Source organism: Mirounga angustirostris, unplaced genomic scaffold (assembly GCF_029215605.1).
Source record: "Mirounga angustirostris isolate CCGP_5_RB_7025 unplaced genomic scaffold, mMirAng1.0.hap1 SCAF_12, whole genome shotgun sequence".
Classification (NCBI taxonomy): Eukaryota; Metazoa; Chordata; class Mammalia; order Carnivora; family Phocidae; genus Mirounga; species Mirounga angustirostris.
In genome coordinates, this window is record NW_026991720.1 from 25673086 (window position 1) to 25694069 (window position 20984).

Sequence of the window (20984 nt, forward strand, 5' to 3'; positions counted from 1 at the left end):
GCTGTGTAATCAAAACACCAACTGAGATTATAGAAAGTTTCTTTGTGAATTTTTCATGACAATGTTCCATATACCAATCAGAAATAATCACTATTTTGATTTTTATTCCATAGATCCGTGTTCTCTGTTCTTTATCATTATATAACAAAATAATAATATATATACTCTTAAATCTGCTTTCACCTACCATGATTTTTTAAATGTCACATGTTGTACACATTAATTGTTCATTCTATTCTATTGCTAAATAGCATCCCATTGTATGAATGTAATAAAATATATTTATTCATTCTCCTGTAGGGTTGGTTGTTTATCCACCTACCTATCTATTGTCTATTGCATTTTAAATAAAATACGAGTGGACATTATTAGGTAGGTCTTTTGTGAAAATCTATTTTGAGAAGTGGGTCAGCAACTATCAGTGGAATTTTTTATCTTAAGTAAGTTGTAGGTGTACCTTTATTAAAAACAAAACTGTGAATCTGTGCAACATGATAGTACCATTTTATACTTTCAACTGCAACATATGACAGATACATTTACTTTGCATCTTAATATTTAGAGTTATTAGACTTTTCAATTTTAGCCACTCTAAGGGGGTCCATGGTAGTATTTCATTTCAATTTTAATTTGCATTTTTCTGATGGCTAATAATATTGAATATCATCTTATGCTGTTGTACATCCACAGGTCCTTGTAGATACTGCATGTTCAACTCTTTTTTCCATTTTAACTGAACCATTTTTATTTTTATTATTGATCTGTAGGAATATTTTTCTTCTCTAAATTTGAATATTTTTTCAAATATATTGTGAACATTATCTCCTAGTCTATGAGTTGATTTCTCACTTTTAGGACTATCTTTGAGGAAGAGTAACTTCTAAATTTTATGAAGTCCAAGTAATCATTTATTTTCTTTTATGTTATATGTTAAGTACTCTACTTTCTTTCAGTCTACAAATCTTTGCCCCACCCTCAGTCACAAAGACATTCTCCTATCTTTTCTCTCAAGAGCTTTAAAGTTTCATCTGTTATTTAGCTTATGTTTCTTTTGCTTAAAGTTCTTATAGTTTCTTGGACTCTGTATGTTTACAGTTTTCATCAAATTTGGATAATTTGTAATGGTTAGTACTTCAAATAATGTTTATCTGCCCCCTCAAAAAAAGTGGGCACTCCAATTACATATATAATGAATTGCTTAAAATTGTCACACACTTTACTGTGGGGTTTTTTCCCAGTATGTTTTCCTTTGTGTGATTCATTTTGCATAACTGCTCTAGATGCGTTTTCAATTCACTAATATTTTCTTCTGCCAGGTCTAATCTGGAATTAATTTCATATAGTGTATTTTATATTTTAAGCACTGTAGTTCTGATCTATAGAGGGTGTGTCTTTTTTATATCTTCCATTAATCTTCAAATACCAAATCTTTTTTCTAGATCAGAGTTCAGGAAACTACAGTTCATAGAATGAACATAGTCTGAAGCCTCTTTTTCAAAGAAAGTTTTGTTGGAACACAGCCATATTTATTTATTTATATATTGTCTATAGTTGCTTTCATGCTACAACAGCAAACGTGAATGGCTGTGACAGAAACTCACTGGCCCATAAAGGTTTAATTATTTTAAATCTGGCTCTTGACAGGAAAAGTTTGCTGATCCCTGCTTTACATTCCTGAAGATATAAAATACTGTTATAACAACTGTTTCTACATCCTCTTCTACCAATTCTATTATCTGTGTTATTTCTGGTATGGTTTCGATTAATTATTCTTATTATGGGTCAAATTATCTTGCTTCTTTCCATGCATGACAATTACTGAATGAATGCTACACCTCTAGGTTTTACTTAGTTTGGTGCTGGTTATTTTTGTATTTTTATAAATATTTTTGAGATTTTTTCTGGGAAACAGTTTCATTAGTTATGAACAGTTTTATTTCTTCAGGCTTGTTTCTTTAGGTTTGTTTCTTTCAGACTTTACTTTACGGAGCAGTGTATCATTTAATCTAGGTCTACTTAGGCAAAACTTTTCTGAGTACTCTACCTGATGCTTATGAATATGAGGATTTCCATTCTGGCTGATGGAAAATGGAACTATCCTTACCTCTCTAAGAACACCATGTATTTTCCTGATTCTTTTTGATGGATCCATGGTTTTATACTTCCACTGATATTGCTGAGAAGCTGTTCTTTTGAAGATAATCTGCCTTTGTTCTTGCTGCTTTTAAGATACTCCTTTGTCTTTCTTTTAATCGGAAGTTTAATCAAGAGATGTCTAGGTGTGCTTTTGCAGATCAGATTCCTTGTGTTCTTGTAATTCTTAAATCTGATGTTTGATGTCATTTATTGGATTCAAAAAACCTCAGCTATTATCATTTTGAATATCCTTTGGAACAAGATTCTTAATACTTTTTGTGACAGGGACACCCTTGACAGTCTCATGAATCTCTAAACCTCTTCTCCGATTAATCTTTTAAAATGGGCATTACAAACAACATCGTTATAGAGGGTACCAATTACACTGAAACAGTTATCAACATATTAACAAAATTAAGATATACTAATATATATTCTGTATAAATAATGTTCTTTATTATATGATCTAACAAAATATAGCTGTGGTTCAAGTAGCTACTCTAAACAAAGTAATACTGAGCATCAGTATTACCTAGAGATACTCCAACAACACTAACAATATAAACACAGCTATGTTTTCTATTGGCAAATCTCAGGCATTGCAAATAACACTGTTGAGTGTTACCTATATTCTTAATGGAAGAAAATTTTAAATTTGAGCTAGAAATTACTGAAAACAAATACGCAATTTTCCCCACTTCTATTAGTTTCCTAGGTAGAGCTGCAGTAATGAAATACGACAAACTACCTGGCTTAACACAATACGTATTTATTGTCTCACAGTTCTGGAGAACAGAATCCTAAAAATGTTGGCAGAGACACACTCCCTCTAAAGATGCTAGTGAAGGATCTGTTCCAGGCCTTGCTCCTAGCTTCCAGTAGCCTCATGCATTCTTGGGCTCTATTTTATTTTTCCTTTCCTTCTGTCCTCTGTCATTTTTCTGTTTTCTTCTGTTAATTTTTTTCTCATTAAAATTATGGATTTTGTACAACTGTCAAGTAAATATATCCAATAAAAATATATTTCATTAGCATTTTATATCATTTTATCACTTTTATATTATCATAATCATGTCTACATAAATACCAATTTTATTTACTTATTCATTAACAAATACTCTATATTCGAGCATTTGACCAGGTACCTCAAGTTTGTTCTTTTGTTAATAAACATATATAAAATGGTTACCAAGTGCTAGAATAGTTTAAACATTCACTCTTGCTTTAATATATACAAAATTTAATATTTTGTAGCAGAAATATATGGTATTTCAAAAAAATTATTAGAGGCAATTTTAAATACCAACACTATAGCAGTCACTGCATTAGCAATTTAATAACAAGTGGAGAGCCAGTATCTGGAAATATGTATTACAGGAAATATGCTTAGTTTTTTAAAGAAAAAAAAACTCCTTGTTTTGGTTGGAAAACAGTGTATAGCTCTGTACTTCTTACACATAGAAATAGGTATAAGACAACACAGGAAAAGGGAGAAGATATAGCTAGAAAATAGAGGAAATATATCTTTAGCTTCATCTTGGCAGTTTTTCTTTATGACATTCAGAAGATGGCCAGCAGCATGGTAACACAGACCCATATAAAACAAAGCAAAGTTAAGCTGAGAAACAAAAGCCCATAGCAATTAGATTACTGACTAGTCAGATCATTTGAAGGTCTTTTGATCACAAAGATGCCTGATGTTTCAAAACGTGGATATGCTAAAGAAGAAAATCTAGCTCTGAGGTGAGGTTTGATGGTGAATTTTAAAACATGATATTCTCAAATTTGTGAGTCGAAATTTTTGAGAACTATAATAGCTAATTGAGGAAATACAAATTTTGAAAACTCAATTTCTATCTAGACATTTATTCTTAAAATGTTACTTATTATGCACACTCTGTGCTTGAATGCTTTATTGATTATTTGGTTTGATCATTGTCAACCTCCTTCCTCTGCATTTCCTCCCTTAAAAAAATGTTCAATGACATACAGGAATAGAGAAAGTGACATAATAAATTTTCATGTATTTATCAGGAGTATCAGCAATTATCAACATTCCATCATTTTTTTATTTATAGCACCATGCCATGCTATTTTTTAAGTACTTCAAAGCAATTTTTCAGACACAAAATCATTTTCCTATCAATATTTTAAATGCATTTTTAATAGGGAAAGATTTTTATTTTTGTAAGTTTCATAGGATATAGGTATGTCAAAACTAACCAATTTGCATCCTTTCAAATGTGAAATTTATTTTATGTCAATAATATTGCAATAAAGGTGTCCAAAATAAAGAGTTTGCCTACATTTCTATCTAGGTATTAGAGGCATTTTGTGAATAAATGAGATGTTTTTAAATTTGGTTTTTGCTTATATATGAAACATCCTTTATTTTTATATTAACTACTTATCCATCAACTACACTATATTCCCTGATGATTTTTAATATTTTATCTGTTGAGTGTTCTGAAATTTCTGTTTATAATGGTAGTTTCATTTTTTCTGTAATCTTTATAACAGTTGTCCTTTTTAACTTGTCTTAATCCATTGGCTAGGATTTCCAATAAAATACTGAATAGTAGAAAATGTTGACTTTTTCCTTAATTCAGTGGGACAACCTTAACATTTCATCATTATATTATTGGTTGTAGATTTTTTCCAGATGCACTTTATCAACTGAAAAATAAATTTTGTACTGTTCCCAGTTTATAGTTTAAAAAATTTTTTTTAGTTTATGTGGTTTTTAAAAAGGAGTATGTGTTGAATTTTGTCAAAAAAAAACTGTTCCTTGTCTATTGAAAAGATATGTTTTTCTTCTTGTTATCTTGAGGTTGTGAATAAAATGTATTTATTGACTTTCTAATGTTAAATGAAACAGGCTTTCCTAAAATAAACCTCACTTTGTCATAACGTATAATTGTTTTTATATACTGATGAATTCAACTTACTTTTGCATCTATATTTGTGAGAGATACAGTCTTGCTTTTTGGGTTTCTTTTTCCTTATAATACTCTTTTCAGGGTTTGATATTAAAATTGTGCTTCACTCATAAAACCAGTTTGGAAGTGTTCAATTTTTTTCTATTCCCTAGATTATCTTTATACAATTTGTATTTTTTTCTTAAATATATGGAAAATTTGAACAAAGCTATTTAGAACTGGAGTATTCTTTGTAAGAGTTTTCTTACAGATTAACTTAACTTATAGATATAGGACATTCAGTACTTTTAATTCCTTTTCTCAGCTTTTGGTGTATTTTTCAAGGGGTTTGTCAATTTCACAAACTATACCAAATTAATTTACATGATATTTAGGGGCTTTACAAATTTACTCCTGTTATGTCTTTTTTATAAACTTGCCATTTTATTATTATGAAATACATGTTTATCTTTCCTTATACTTTTTACCTTCAATTTATTTTGATATTAATATAGCTATCACTACTTTCTTTGGTTTTACTGTTTTCAGGTATGTATTGCTTTCAATCTTCTTGTGTTCTTATATTTAAAGAGCTTATATAAGAAATTGAGTCTGAAGGAGCTGGTGACAGCATGGAGTAGAAAATATTTATGATTGTTTTCTGTTTTATTCCTTAGTAACATTTTTTCCCCTGGAGATACAGAGTATTTTTTTTTCTTTATCTTTAAAGTCTACTAATTTTATCAGGATAAATCTCCAAGGTGGCCACTGTAGGTCAACTTTCTATCTTATATAACAGGCCTTTTCAAAATAAAAATGTAGTAAGTCTTTTATTTCTGAAATGGCCTCTTGGAGTATACTTCTTAATACTAGTTTTTATTTCATTATTTTGTCTTTTTCTTTGTAGGGACTAATGCATGTGTATGTTTGGACATTTTATGCCTATCTTCTATATTTATTACTCCCTCTCTTTTAATGGTATTTGCTTCTTTACTTTTTATTTCTTCTCATTTCTGTTCCTACCTTTACCAAATGACTTCTTCTATGGTTTCTGTTGAATCAACGCTATTTGTGTGTGTATTCTGTAATTTATTCTTCATTTGTGAAATGATTTTGTACTTTTTTCCAATGTCTTTCATGAGTTTGCCAACTCTTATTTCCTATTTTACTTTATTATCCATTTCTGATCTGAGTTTTTGAATGTCTTCCTTGAAGCAGTTTCTTTTAATATACTCATCCACATGACTGCTTAAGGATGTTGAATTCAGATTGGTGTGTTCCCCAGGTTTTTCAGTTTTTTTTTTTCTTTTTTGAAAAGCAAGTCATTAGCTAAAATCTTGTCATTCTCATTATATGTTTTCTTCTTGTTGTGGTTTATGTGTTTTGCAAGCAGTTTTCTGTCCATTGGGTAATGTCTCCTATTTTACAGAATCAGCAACAATACCAAGGAGAGGTTTGGGTTGCCAATTAAATTGTTTAGTTCAAGTTCGCCTTCTTCTGTTATTACAGAGAAGTGTAGTTTCCATAATGGCAGCTTTATTTGGAGGGTGGGATCATTGTGTCTTTTACTTCTGTGCTTCTTTTTCTTCTCCTTCTCCCCCTTATTTTTCTCTACAAGACTTATTTTCCTCTTGCTTCCCTCCTTTACATTCACCATTCACCATCAACCATCTGAGGAACACCTCCAAAATCCCCCCCTTTTTGTCCCATAAGTGATGAATTTCTAACACTGACATCCTACCCAGAGTTCTTTTTTTATTTCAGGACTTACACTTGTTTTCAATAAGTAGGATTTGCTCTTTCTGAGAGTGTACTTATGTCTGTCCCAACAAAGTTTTACGCCCACAACTCTCTCCCACAAGTCAGCTTTTTAAGTTGTAGATCTTTCTGTATTTACAGGTAAATTGAAGTGTGTCTCTGTGTGTGTGCGTGCGCACACCTTATTAGCTTTCCTAGCATGAATTATGTGTGGTTTTACTTCTTCAATTTGTTAATCTGTATGCTTTTTAGAACATATGTGAAAAGAATATGGATATGTTTTGTTTGTTTTTTTAAAAGTAGAGATGATAAAAACACTGTACTAGAATATGTTTGGGATTTTTTTGGCCAGATCATGAGGAAAGAATTTCTGCTGGGGAGAAGTAAAAAGAAAAGCACTAAATCAAGTCTGGGCGCACAGCAGAGAAAAGCATTTTGCACAAATGATCCTAAGTCATGCCAAAGGTGACACATTGGAGCAAAATGTTAAAGGACTTGCCCCTCTTTAAACAAGATCTGGAAAGTCAAACTCAGCTAAATTTGATCTTCATAAAACTCTAGGAATCAAGACCATCAAATAGAAACAAGAGTCTTAAACTATGTGTTCAAGTGACAATTTTGCTTTAATAATCTCAGCTTGAATATATTAAGATATGAATTTCTTTCATCAGAATAACAGTTCATCTTTGCCCTCTGAATGGTAAATTTTTAGAAATGAATGTATTACATAGAATAAATCCCACTGGTTCATTGTAAGTCTTTCAGTGCCTTTAAAGAAGCCAGTGGTTCACCATTTAAAATCCATTTTTACTACGCATAAATTCAGCCATACTGTGAAACTGATTTTGGGGGTGAAAAGTAGTAACTATGTCTGAGTGATTGTTCTTTCAAGCAAAAGTAGTAACTATGCCAGAGTGTTCTTTCAAGTAGTCATTTGTATCACCTTTTTGATCTACATCAGTGTAGTACTCTCTTACAGTACCTAATTACTCCCTCCTTGCCAAAAAAAAAATAATAATAATTAAATAAAATAAAGGACCTTAACTGAGAAGGAATTAGGGGAAGGAAAAAGGAAAGAAGTCAATGTATATCTGAAGGAGAGGATCCTGAGTTTTATATCCATATTCCTGGGAGATGTACCACAAAATCACTACATAATGAAATATTCAAGAAGCTCAATGAAGCCCAAAGAGAAAACACAAACCATACCAAGACACATTACAATCAAATTGCTGAAAACCTAATAATAAAGAAATAATTAAAAACAGCCTGATAAGAAATTTTCATTACAGTAAAATTTTCTTTACAGTAATAAAGACATTACAGTAATAAAGACAAGAATAATGACTTCTTATCTGAAACAATGGGATCTGTCAACAGTGGGGACTGAACCCACAGCCTTTATGCTCAATACTGTATTCCACCCAAGTAATCTAATCAGCCCCAGTCCAGTATCACTAAAATATCTAGATGTCTTAAAGTTCCTGGATTCTGTTCTCATAGTTAAGAATTAAATATACAAATCTGAAAAATGAAATAAGTTGTAAAGGAGGCTTGGAGATACAGTGGTCTCAATGGATGTGAAAAGTGGTATAGTATTTTTTCATCAATTCTGTGTTTATATTTTATCATTTATATGAGTCTAAAAAGGTAGTATTATTATTTTCGTTTCAATGATACAGAAACCAAACCCAAGAATAGAACAAAACTTCCCAACAGGATAAACAGAAAACACTGTAGAGGTTAGATATACTAATCACAGAACATTTAGAAAATGCAGGATGGTCTAAAACAATAATCTTTAACATACCAGTTCTACGCCCCAAGAGTAAATATGGCCACTATTAATATTTTCCTGTTTTCCTCCAAACTTCTTTAAAATATAGTTATACTAAATTTATGTATCTGCAAGATAAAACAACTCTTAACATTTATAAGTCAGAGTTCATGCTATTCAAAGGGTATTTTTCACATAACGGATTTTTTTTTTAATTTTCTAAAGCAAATGTTTATCTGTTTATAACCAAACATATAGTTTAATGTTCAGTATAATTATATTCATTGCAATAAGTAACTTTCGAAATAATAAATTTAAAAAGTTCTATGCAGGGGGCGCCTGGGTGGCTCAGTCATTGGGCGTCTGCCTTCGGCTCGGGTCATGATCTCAGGGTCCTAGCATGGAGCCCCGCATCGGGCTCCCTGCTCCGCGGGAAGCCTGCTTCCCCCTCTCCCACTCTCCCTGCTTGTGTTCCCTCTCTCACTGCCTCTCTCTGTCAAATAAATAAATAAAATCTTTTAAAAAAAAAGAAAGTTCTATGCAGAACGTGCCCTCTTTAATACCAACAATGAATCATGGAACACTACTACATCAAAAACTAATGATGTAATGTATGGTGATTAACATAACAATACAAAAATTTAAAGAGTAAAAAGTTCTATAGCTTATAAACAGAAAAAATGAATTCAAACCCAAATTTCTTTGATTCCAGATCCTGTGATCATAATCACTAATGTTACACTTTAATTAAAGGTACCTGGAAGATACTATGCATGATTCTTGAAATAGCAGCAAACAATATTACCAACAATGTAAAATACTAGGGATGGCCAAAAGTAAACTAGAAGTAATTCACTGTTACATATGTAAAGATGTGTATATAATTTTCAACATTCCTTTTTCTCTGACTTGTCTACTACTTTTAAGAAAAATTGACATTGTACCTCAGGAAATTTATTGTTTAAATTAGCAATACAGAAGTTTCATGAGGCTGAAAGAACCAGTTAGTTAGTAACCGTACAAAGAGCAAAAAGATTTATTCTTCTTCATTTTCTGTCATTGTTTGAACAGTTTTTCCAGTAAATCAGCTAGCACCAACTGTGATTAATAGATAGTTAAATGACTGTGATGGGATTATAACCTTTCCAAAAAGACAAGTTGCACTTTGATGTCTGACTTTCTTCTATAATAAGAGAAAAAACAATTATCTCTTAAATTTTTACAAATGTGGTAATGGATTTCCTAGGATGATATCTATTCCAATTTTAAAATGCATATAGTGAATTTTCAAAATTATTTCCATTGGCTCTTTTTTGAACGTTTTTGAAGTAGATAACTTCAATTTTCTTGGCATATATTCAAATTCATATGTGGAATTTCTTTTGTGAAGTCATCCAGAGGATACAAGCTAGAACAATGTGCTCAACTGAACAATATTATCTCTACTTCACAGATGACAGAACTGAGACAGAAAAGTAAAATGACATGTTCAGTGCCACAGAATTAGTCACTGGCAAAACTGGGATTAGAACTCACTATCCATGAGATCCAAGACTGAATGTTGGCAAAACTTCTCCCTTATTTGACTAGAGGTACTTGTTAGCTTTAAAAACTCTAAAACAAACATAAATTTGTAACATTAGTACGGAAATAAGACAAACCTCTATTTAGAAATAAACATGATACATAGATTTTCATCATGGTAGAAATACATTTGAATGCAACATGTCATCCATGGTGTATCCAATTTGGGTAAAATTGAAATGTACTATAAGTAAAAGTATATATATGATTATATTTTCACTTTTTCATTTAATTAAAGTGTATCCTATTTAGTTAGGACCAATTTCTAGTGTTCAATGTTTCAGATCTGAAAGTAATAACTTCATATGGTTCTACCTTTTATCTGGATAGAAATATAATCATGTAAACAGTTTATTTTCTCCTAATTTTCTCCTTATTTTCTCCTAAATAAAGTCTTAAATTCAGAGCTTCCACATTAACCCCCAACTTGGTTCCCCAAATGCTAATGACTATGTTTCTCACTCACCTAACATTTCATGGTCTGAACCTATGACAGTGCATGGAGAGTTCAAATTCCTCCAAGCTACTACACTTCCCTGAAACAGTGGTTTTCAGAATAATTTTGGGACCCAAAGGAATTCTGAGGACATTGTCATGGGGTCAGTGTAGTCAAAATTATTTTCATACTATTAAGATATTTATTCCTTTCTTACTCTCATTCTCCCATGAATATCTACAGAGGCTGCATAACATTTAATGGCATCACTGCTTTGATGACTAATGTAATAAATGCTTGTGAATTCCCATGCCTTAAATTCTTTTTTAGTTTTAATTTCTAACATGATAAATATTGATAGGTATTACTACACAAACAAAACCTCTTTGAAGGACTTGATAATTTTAAGACTGGAAAGGCAACTTTAGAGCAAAAAGTGTAGAACTAATGTTCTAAAGGAAATCAGAAATCAGCAATGGAAACAGATGCACAAACAAATAATTGCAGGGGATTGTAATGCATGCTAATATGGTATAATATGTAGAATTCAATGAGGATACTGAGTGGGACTAATTCTTCTGAAAACTGGAGAAATTTAATGACAGAATACTTGATCTTCACCATTTTGACTACTGAAGAGCCTCAGGTCACCAGCCTTGAGGGACTCCATCATGTTTATGTGATCATTCATGTGATCAGAGCTGACATGGCAAGGTTTTGGAACTTGGAGCAGTACAAGTAGAGGTTGGATGCGGCAATTTCCTGAACGTGGTGGCATCCTAGTTACTGCAACAACAGCAGTGTGGAAACAGTGTTTATCAAAGCTTTCCATTGCAGAAGATGACTTCCTAATTTTAAAAGAGGGAACAACTCCCTAGTTGCCACTTTTGAAGTGCAGCTTTGAGAATTCTTCTGAAAAGTTCCTTTAGGTTTATTAGGTTTTCAATAATCCTTTAAGCCACTTAATAACCTGAAATAGTTCATTGATTACACATTCTTAGAGGATTCTATTATTCTATTCTATTTCTATTATTCTTTTCTATGTTCATAATAGTATGAACAAAAGAAGAAACATATTTGCTCATTGAGACCTTTGCAGAAAGGCAACTTTTCCCACACATACCCTTCTCAATGAGGTGCAGTATCCTTGGGTGTACCATCTATAGGAAAGTGTTTCTTTACAGCCCAAACCTGCTTAAGGTGTAGAGCCTGATATTTGAATTCCCAGGGGTTATTATTCTTGTAAATGGTGATTTAGCACTTGCACTGAGGAAGTTCTTACTGCTATACTCTATACTTCAATTACGTTTTTAAAAAGACTGTCTCTGTGCTCTCTGATTGACTTGTGATTGATGTTCTCCTGGCAACTACATTAAAAATATATGTTTACTGAATTCTGACTATGTGTAGAATATACTAGGTGAACTGGAGAAACTGACAGTCCTGTAGCTTATAATCTACTCAGTGTAATGCATTACTCTTGTCTGAAGAAATATTACAGTATCTTAGAGTTGAGGATCCTGGAAAATAATATTTTTTTAAAACAGCTTACATGCATTGCCTTTTTTAAAAACTAGTTTGATCTTTTGTTTCACTAGATACTTGTCCCTTATTAATTGCATTGCACTTTGATTATACCTTCACTTTTTCCTGTTGTATTTGCATAAAAAATTATTATTTTCCAGGATCCTCAACTATATGTGGTGGTTAAAATGCTGTTTTCCCAATACCTCCAACTACCATAAAGCTGCCTGCTTGCTTACAGAAGAGATTCTGCTTCATTCCATTGCTTTCTTAATATATTGCTATATTTGTTTTACATTTTATCTCATTTGTTGGGCTCTGTGATTATTTACTTCTGAAATTACTTCAAACATATGAACACAAAAAATGATTGATTTAAAACATGGAATGTGGCAAGTGATTATACATAATGTGCTCTAATTACCTGCAGTGGAGCTTTTTAATTTTTTTTTTAAAGATTTTATTTATTTATTTGACAGAGAGAGACACAGCGAGAGAGGGAACACAAGCAGGGGGAGTGGGAGACGGAGAAGCAGGCTTCCGGCAGAGCAGGGAGCCTGATGCGGGGCTCGATCCCAGGACCCTGGGATCATGATCTGAGCCGAAGGCAGGCGCTCAATGACTGAGCCACCCAGGCGCCCCCTGCAGTGGAGCTTTTATCCTATGAATTTTTCATAAGGATAAAAACTGCATGGTAAGTAATTAATTGATGATTTTTTTTTCCATTTAAACAGTATGTTTGTAACTTATAGATTAAGACAATTATTCTGGTTGACTGAAATTATAATACATTTTCAAATGTCATATAAACACATCATTAAAACTATTAGGATCTCCTAGGTAAATCCTGTGAATTTGTTTCAAACAACTACATTATTTTTACCAATAGGCTGTTAAAAATCCAAATGAGATTAGAACTTTTATATTCTATATGTTCATATTATAAATTTCCCCATATGTGTGTATGTATGTGTGTGTATATATATACACACACATATATATATAATTTATATATTTTTATATATATACTTCATATATGTATATAAAATATGGAATTGTAAGACCTAGCCAACTGAAATCAAGATCTCCTTGGTCCAGAACTAGAATTCTTTATTTTTTTTCATTTCATACATTAAAGAGACTTTAAATACATTTCAACTAATTTTAAGAAAATTTTTTGATAACTTACTGATACATTAGAAGGAAAAGAAAAGAGAGGAGGAACGGGGGGAAAAGTGAGATGAAAAAAGAGATTACAACTTTTAGTCATGACTCACTTCATTTAGAACCTGGTATACTGAGCAAGTCAGTATTTGAAGTCCACATACACCTTGACTTATATAAGCAGTATTCGTTTAGATTAGAGGAGGCATAAGTTACGCATAATACAATTAAGGAAGTATCTAGTTGTTAACGGTTCCACAAGCTTTACTGGTCTCACAGGGATAGAATAACAAATTACCACAAATGGGGTGGCTTAAAATAACAGAAATAAATTCTCTCACGGTTCTGGAGGCCAGAAGTTTGAAAAAATGCTGGCAAGGCCATGCTCCCTCTGAAGGCTCTGGAAAGGAATAAACGGGTCCCTAGTCTAAAGCAAGTTTACAATGAAGCAGGACAATTTCCAACAGGTTTCAGGACCTGAGTATAATTCTCTGTGGCTTGGGGTGCCCTATGGGCCTGCAGTAGTCCTGTAGGCCCAACCTCTGGACTGTGTTGACTCCTGACTCTGCCCTCTAAGTCTGCATCCGCACTGTGAAACAGAAATCATTTTCTTTTCTTGAGTAGTGCATGTTTGTAGCTGAGTAATTCTATCAGCCCATTTCCTGTGTATGGAATCCCGAAAGCCTGACAGCTTTCCTTCATTTTACCCTCTTTGTGCCCCCTTCGGTCAAAGTACAAGTGTGTCTGCTGATGTAACACTCTTAAAAACCATGTTAGTCTTCTGTGGATGTCAAGGGGGTAGATGCCATGACACAAGAGAAATATCCACATCCTTTCTGGATAACCCCATCCCTATCCTTGCTTGTCCAGAGATGGCTAAATGAATCCATGAAACATGGGACTAATCTCTTTAGCATACAGTTATCCAGTCACATCCTTGGCCCTGATTCCAGAGTACACTATCTGGAAAGGCTGAGAATTTCCCAAATCATCATGTGCTGGTTCCTTTATGCTTAACAGTTCCTTCATCCATTTATTTCTCTCCTCTCACCTTTTACTGTAAGGATCAAGGAGAAACCAAGCTGTGCTTCCCATTTTTTGCTTGAAATCTCCTCAGCTAAGTATCTAAGTTCAATGCTGGCAAGTTCTACCTTACACACAACAAGACACAATTCAGCCAGGATTTTTGCCACCTTATAATAAGAATGACTTTCCCTCCATTGTCCAATAGCATGATACACAATTCCTTCTTATTTCCTTTAATTTTATTTCCCCAACATTCTGTTCATGACAATATTTGTGTTCTCCAGGACAACAGCAGCTTTCTCTACCACCCTTTTCACTTCCTTCTGAGTCTTGAAGAGAATCACCTTTAACATTCATATTTCTCTTCAAGACACTATAGGTTTATTCTAGCATGCATAAAATATCTTCAAGGCTCTACTCATTACCCAATTCCAAAGCCACAAATATAAGGCCAACGGATTGTACACGATAATTACATCTACAAAATACCTTCACAGCAATGACTAGATTAGTGTTTGATTAAATAACTGGGTACTATATATAATTTAGCCAAGTAAACACATAAATTAACCATCCCAATAAAATTAACCATCCCAGTGACCATGCCATAAAATAAAATATCTATTTATTTTATCCCATCTCTACCTAACATACTCTTTGCGTATGTTAGGTAGAGTATGTCTCCAAAGTATGTTAGGTAGAGTATGTCTCCAAAGTAACCATAATTTTGACCAAATTGACATTTGCTATTATCTACCGATTTATATGAACAATAAATTAATTAATGGTGGCCACTATTCAGAATAGATTTTAATAACAAAATAAGCCATTACCAAAAAAAAAGCTGATTTTAAACTAATAGAGATAACATTCTTTTTTTAAAAATATTTATTTATTTTAGCACAGGAGTGTGTGCACATGTGAGTGATGGGAGGGGCAGATGGAGAGAATCCCAAGCAGACTCCCCACTGAGCATGGAGTCCCATGTGGGGCTCGATCCCATGACCCATGAAATCATGACCAGAGCCGAAACCAGGAGTCAGACTCTTAACCAACTGAGCCATCCAGGTGCCCCAGAGATAATATATGCTATCAAAATACCTTATCAAAGAAAGTCACAAGTTCTATTAAGTATTCTCAAGAATATTATCTCTGGGGTAGAAAATATAGACATACAAAGGGTAAATAAAGTCTATATAATCAATAAATTTAAGCACAGAAGCAGAAGAGAACCTGGACAGAAGATGAAATTCACAGTAAGTTCCAGTGAGACTATTGGGGAAGTGATATATTGGGGAGATGAGATTATTTAAGAGGAGAACCAACAGAGAACTCCACCAAAAATGCTAGACAGAAAGGAAACAGTTATCTAAGAGTAAAAGAGTAAATTCAGCATATAGGTAGAAGGTGACCAGATAAAGTAGTTGCTAAATTTGGGGGAGAGTGAATTGGCTGGGGAGAAACAATAAGAAATTAATGGAAACTTGCAGGAGAAAAATACAAAATAAGTGAGCTGAAAGAATCATATGAGAAAAGACCCTTCAAGGCACTGTATTATTTACCTAGGAATCAATATAAAGTGTTTTGAGCTGAAGCCCCCAAGGAGATTCGTATGACCAAACTGGCCATTTCTGTGACCTGCCCTGTCAAAATCAGCCAGTTATAAACTTTGAGTATGAAAAAATTATTAAGTCTGCTTCTGAAAGTTTGTCTGACAGAGATTTGTTATTGGATCAAAGCCCACAAGGACATGTTAATCCATAAGTAGTTTTTTGGGGTTTTTTTAAGATTTTATTTATTTGAGAGACAGAGCATGAGAACAGGGTGAGGCGCAGAGGGAGAAGCAGACTCCCTGCTGAGCAGGGAGCCTGATGTGGGGCTTGATCCCAGGACCCTGGGATCATGACCTGAGCCGAAGGCAGTCGCTTAACCGACTGAGCCACACAGGCGCCCCAATCCATAAGTAGTTTTATACTGAAATGAAAATAAAGTATATCTGCAATCATTCAGCCCATTATTGCAGTTGACAATTACTGAATTAAATGCCCTATGCTCAAAAATAATAAAGACTTACTAGTAACATTCAATCATTTTGTTCAGCCCAACCCTATCTGTTCCTATAGTTAGAGGCTGGTTTTGATATGTCCCAAACTCATAATATATCACCATATTTATCACCTCAAGAAAAGTAAGGCACAATAGCAGCCTTAGTTGAGTCACTTTTCCCATCTCTGGAATTCCATATTTAAAAGAAATTGGAATTAGCATATGTATTAGTCTGACTGGGCTGTCATAACAGAATACCACAGACTCAGCGGCTTAAAAAAACAGAAATTCATTTTCTTACAGTTCTGGATTCTGGATGCCCAAGATCAAGCTGCCAACTGGGGTGGTTTCTGGTGAAAACTCTCTTTTTGGCTTGCAGCCAGCACCTTCTTGCTGTATCCTCACAGAATCTTCCCTCTGCACACATACGCTCCTGGTGCCTCTTCCTGTTTGCATGTAGCCACCAGCCTGTTGGGTTAGGGCCCCACCCTTATGACCTCATTTAACCTTAACTGTCTCCTTAAAGTCCTAATCTCCAAATATAGTCTTGTTGAGGGCTAGGGCTTCAACATACTAATTCTGGGTAACAGAGGGCACATTTCGGTCCATACCAACATAAATGGCATAAAATATACTGAATTGTTTATGTTAATGGCACATGTCTGTTTAGTTGTGAAAATAAAGCTCTTTACATTAAGAGCAATTCAGTCTCTTTCTGGCATTCAGTATTAGCAACAGATTTTTTCCCCCAGCAAATGGATCCATTTCTTCTAAAGTCTTCCTGTAAGCCTATGGATCGTTAAGCAAACCTGCTTCTCTGAGAAACATTATACTAAAAAAATTACTTCCATACCAAATGAAATTATACTCCAGCTGCAAGAAGTGCCACGACCAAAATGATCTGAGAAATCTAAGCATAATTTCAGACATAAACTAATTCTAACAAAATAACTTTTCTTTCTCACACGCAAGCTGATCATTCTTTTGTAAAGATCTCCACTTGATTACAAGAAATCATGTTTAATATGTTGGCATAATAATTCATGAGAACAAATATAGAAGAGAGAACTTCTTGTAATACTTGGAGTCCTTCCTCTATCATAATTCTTCCTTTTATTTCTGGAACTGGTAGAAGCTTTGCCTGTGCAGACATAACTATGCAAATGACATCTCATGGCCTCAGTGGGTCTTCTGAATGTTTGCCCAAGTGGAATTTGGCCTGAGGCATCCATCACCTCTAAGGTGCAATCGAATCTGGATGTGGATTCCTGGAAGGGGCATGTTAGGAAGTCCAGTAGGTTCCATGGTATAAATGGTTTTTGAAGCCCCAGGAGAAAAGAGCTGCTGAATTGCCTGAAGGCTCAATGAAGGCTTTAAGTATTTTTATTTTCAGAAGAATGTCCTGAAACTAAAGCTATCATCAGTGTATTAAAATCATCACATTCTCCTACTTTTCTTCCCCATATTCTTAATCTGCAACAGAGAAGCAATAATAAATAATCCTTAGAGCCATTAAGTTTATGGGAAAATCTTGTGGGAGCTCATTTTTGAGTATCTAAGCATTTTCCTTGGCATGAAATATACAAAAATCATTCTGCAGGGTAAACTATTAAGGATTCATATACATTATTTTACTAATGCTGGATTGCTCCATATAATATCCTCTAAAATGTATCTATTACGTCTGATTTAAATTCTGCAACCTTCCTCTCTATTATATCAGTATCACTGGGTGCAGAGACCTGTGGATAGCAGCTGTTTCAAACCCTTTTTCCTTCAGACAGACTGAGATGTTGGTATATTTCAAGTCTCAGGTTCTTCTGAATATAGCTACATACACATCTTTTACAAAAGCCTTGAAGTGTCTTCTTGTAGGGAACAATATTTATGTTACTATTCTATGAGGACATTCCTGTCTAAGGTTCCTAATGATGTGTAAGTCAGAGGAAAAAGTCTTTTATGACTTGCAAAAGGACACTGTGGCTAAATCTCCATATGTGCTACAATTTGGATACAAGAAAATAAGAAGTTCTGATATCAGGGTTTAATGACTTGTTCCCTTCCTTATACAATGAGAAGGGCAACAGACAGGAATGGAGACTAAGGCATTTTCTGTTTTATCCCCACATCCTTACTGTCTGAATAAGATTTAAAAATGTCTGAGTAATTGGGGGTTCCATTACCCCCAATTAAAAGTTTGGGTCTTTCTATGCTTTATACACTAGTTTACAACAGGGAAGTAGGCTTTGGAGCTACCAGAAAGCAGAAATGACATTTTATCAAAGAAAAATTTGGTGATAAAAATCACATGATAAATTCTAGTTCATTTACTGATTGATTGGCACACTTATTATTCATGATACTATTCATGATATTATTCATGATATTATTCTAGATACTGACGATACAGAATACAACAGATAAAGCCCTGCATACATGGAACTTAGAGTCTAGCAAAAGTAGGTATACTAAATAATACATCACATGCATTGGGGAAATAGATTTTTTTTTAAAAAATCTCCTAATCCAGAAAACTTTCTGCAAAGGTTTAAGAGAAAGAAAACAATTTTGCTACTGAATAAACATTAAACCAGAATGTGTTTAAAGTATACAGAATGTGTTGTGCATCACAGGTAATCTACTAAAACATTGCAGACAGAAAGAAATCTCTCCCTTTAAAAAGACAAGCTGGGACAACACATTACACACATGTTCTCAAGATAAACAATAACTGGATCTCAGGTAAGAGGATTTGACAGCACCATTTGTCATACTCAGCTCATTCTCAGTAATTAGAGTGGTCATCTGAGTTTGCTAATTGGCTTTATCCAAAGGAAAAATAAACTCATCTTTAGAACAGGATGTAGTTTTGCAACTTTGAAGAAGTGTTCACCCAAGTTAGGCTCCTACCATTTGTTCTACAGAACCTGGGAGATAGGGTGGCTATCTGCCTTGATGATTACATACCAGAGATTGTTCCCAACACCTTGAAACAGACATTCCTGGATCTTAGAGCTGGCAAAAGACTATTTTGCTTTTTAACAAATTTATATACATTTCAAAGAGACAGAACTTAACATTACAAGTTTTCTAAAGTAAGTGCTCTAAGAAAAGTGAAGGGAGAAAGTATTTTCTCTGATTTTCAACAGGGAGAATTAAGCTTCTTATTTTTAATGTGTATTTGCCCTTATAATCTCGTCCCTTACTATAAAATAGTAAGATCACAGTTTTCTAATTATCTTCATTGCTATTTTTACCTTTCTCAGGGCAAGCTGCAGACATCCAAATATCCAACAAGTCCACTGAAATTAAAGATACAGTTTCTTTGAAGTTTATGATAAAATAAGTTTATGATAAAACACATTTTTTATCATCTATTTTATTATTTTAGCTTTTTTTTTTTCTGGAGTAAACAAGTGATTTAGATTTCTCCTCCCTTCCTGGAGAAAACTTCAGGGTTAAGAAAAAAAATTCTGCCTCAAAAGAAATTTTATTGGTATTATCTATATTGTAACAGTGCCTTGGGACTGAAAGAAAGATACTACCTCTTCAGATACTGAACCTTTTCTGATCTCTCTCTCTTTCTATGGAGAGAAAACTGTTGGACAAGGGTCCTCATACAATGTCCAAAGGTAGAAAAAGGAAAGAAAAGTACCATCTTTTTCTCAAATTTCCAGGTGTCACTTCCACTCAGCAGTTAATTGGTAATACCACCTAAGTAAGAATATGGTAAGCTACAAACCTCAGTCCATCTGGTAAAATAATTTTCAAGTCTCAGAATTAATTTTAAGAACTAAAATCTTCGGGCGCCTGGGTGGCTCAGTTGGTTAAGCGACTGCCTTCGGCTCAGGTCATGATCCTGGAGTCCCGAGATCGAGTCCCGCATTGGGCTCCCTGCTTAGCAGGGAGTCTGCTTCTCCCTCTCCCGCTCCCCCCTCTTGTGCTCTCTCTCTCTCAAATAAATAAATAAAATCTTTAAAAAAAAAAAAAGAACTAAAATCTTCTATTATTTATCAAATGATCCATGCTCCAAATGTCGCTATGGGAAAGTCAATTTAGAGAAGGAAAAAAGAAATAATTTTTTTTTTTAAGTTTTGATTCTTTTATTTTAATTTAATTTAATTTAATTTATTTATTTGACAGAGAGAGAGAGAGCACAAGCAAGGGGAGTGGCAGGCAGAGGCAGAGGGACAAGCAGACTCCCCACTGAGCAGGGAGCCCAATGCAGGACTTGATCCCAGGACCCTGGGATCATGACCTGAGCAGAAGACAGCGCTTAACCGACTGAGCCACCCAGGCATCCTGGAAAAGAGAAATAATTTATCAGGGGTTAAACTGTATGGTAAAAACAGCCATCTTTCTAATTGTAATCATTTAAAGATTTATTAGGCAAATTAATCAAAACCATTTGTCAACGTTGTGCTCTTCTGGGTACTCTAGAAAGTCTGCGTAACATTTCTTAATTTTCAGCACAACTCATCTACCTCTTAGCTCACTTGCCTTACTACCCCACTCCATACCTTTACTCCCCCTGCTGCAGCCACCCCAACTGATTCCTCATTCCTGTAATTCAGCAGTTACTCTCCAGACTCTGAGCCTTTGTACTGCTTTCCTC